A 1,841-nucleotide genomic window follows, 5' to 3' on the forward strand; every position below is an offset into this window, starting at 1 on the left:
CCCAGCGAATCAGCTAAATGTGCCGATTATTTTAAGAATGGGAGGGATAGAGATGTCAGGTCGAGATATCATTCAAAGCATATCATCTGTGAAAAGTGATAGTTTATACTGTTTCGCCCCTAACCGTATGCCATGAAAATCTGGGCAGTTCCTTAGCGCCACCGCCAGTGGCTTAAGAGCTAGAGCGAATAGCAGGGGAGACATAGGGCAGCCCTGCCTCGTTCCACGCTATATGTTGAATGGTTGTGACAATTGTCTATTGACAAAAATTTGTGTATATGGAGAGTGATATAACAATTTGATAACATTTTGGTAAGCCTCCGGGAGCCCAAACCTACCAAGTGCCTCGAAAAGGTGATCCCATGTAACCATATCGAAGGTTTTCTCTGCATCGAGTGAGAGTAACACATTGGTGGTCGAGTTCCCAGAGGCCTGGATCTGATATATTAGGGTAAGCACTTTTCTAACATTTGTTACTGAGTGTCTCCCCCACCCAAAACCTGTCTGATCTTTATGTACTAAAAAAGGAACTATGGTTTTAAGCCTTTCTGCTAATAGTTTTGTGAATATTTTGTAGTCCGAGTTAAGTAAAGATATTGGCCTATAAGAGGCAGGGGACAAGAGATCTCTACCTGTTTTGAGTATTAATCTAATTAGCGCTGTATTAAAATAAAGTGGCATGGAGTCATTACTTATTATAGAATTTGGTCAATGTGGGTACAATTTTATCTTTAAGTATCTTAAAGAACTCCCTACTGAGTCCATCGGGGCCTGAGGTTTTTGCCGATTTTAAAGATTGAACAACTCTACTTACTTCCTCCTCTGAAATAGGTCAGTAGAGCTTCTATGTTGTCTGGGGTGGGTCGTGGTAAGGTCACAGACTCCCAAAACTGATTTTTAGTTTCTGTGGATATAGGGCCCTGACTATATAATTTGGAGTAAAATTCCATAAGAATCGTTAGTACCTCCTCAGTCTTAGTCCTCGTGACTCCCTTCTCATTGTCACGGCCAAGGTTTCTCGGCATGGTAGTCACCGGGTATTACCTGTGAGGTAATTATGGCGGGGGGTCTCTGGCAGCGGTGCTGGTGGTTGGTGAGGGGCATTGGCTGCGCGTGGTTCTGTGCGGGCACATTGTCACTAGGCCTGGTGAGGTCTGGCGGTGTTTCCGTTCCGTTGGCATGGGCACCGCCATCTTGCCTGCGGGCCATGTGATTCCAGCTGTCCAATCCTGGTAGGTCATGTGCTCATTCCAGCCCGTCACAGCGCGGCACTGAGTATTTAGGACGGTCCAGAGCCTTCCTTCCTTTGCCAGTGCAACGTGTTTCTCTGCTGCGGCTGAGAGTACCTGTGCCTTACCTGCCTGCTTGTAAATGCTACTAGCCTGAACCTTGCCTGCTCCAACCTGCTGGACTTACCCTGCACCCTCCATATACCTTTCCACCTGCCTGAGTACCTGAACCTGCTGTTTCCCTGCACCTTGCCTCCAATCTCTCCCAGCTGGACTTCACCACCATACCTGCATTCAGTTACAGCTCATCATACTTGTATACTGGACTGTTCCTGCTTGTCACTATCTGGACATTCTTCCATTAACCCCCACTAGTTATCAAGTGCACTTTAGCGCTATACCTTGACTTTTTCATTTGCCATTCCCATGTCTTCTAAGCCACTTATTAAAAACTCCACTTTTTCATTTAAGTCTGCTCCTATCACCACCCCTGGTCCACAACAAAATCAGAACCTTACACTCATCTTGCAAAGCTGTAATTACAGCCGAAGTACGCTGTCCTTGTAAAAGATGAGAAAGTGGCCTACCCAACTTATTCCCGTACCTGTAAAA

Source organism: Taudactylus pleione, unplaced genomic scaffold, assembly GCF_031769625.1.
Source record: "Taudactylus pleione unplaced genomic scaffold, aTauple2 ptg001607l, whole genome shotgun sequence".
NCBI classification, from domain to species: Eukaryota; Metazoa; Chordata; class Amphibia; order Anura; family Myobatrachidae; genus Taudactylus; species Taudactylus pleione.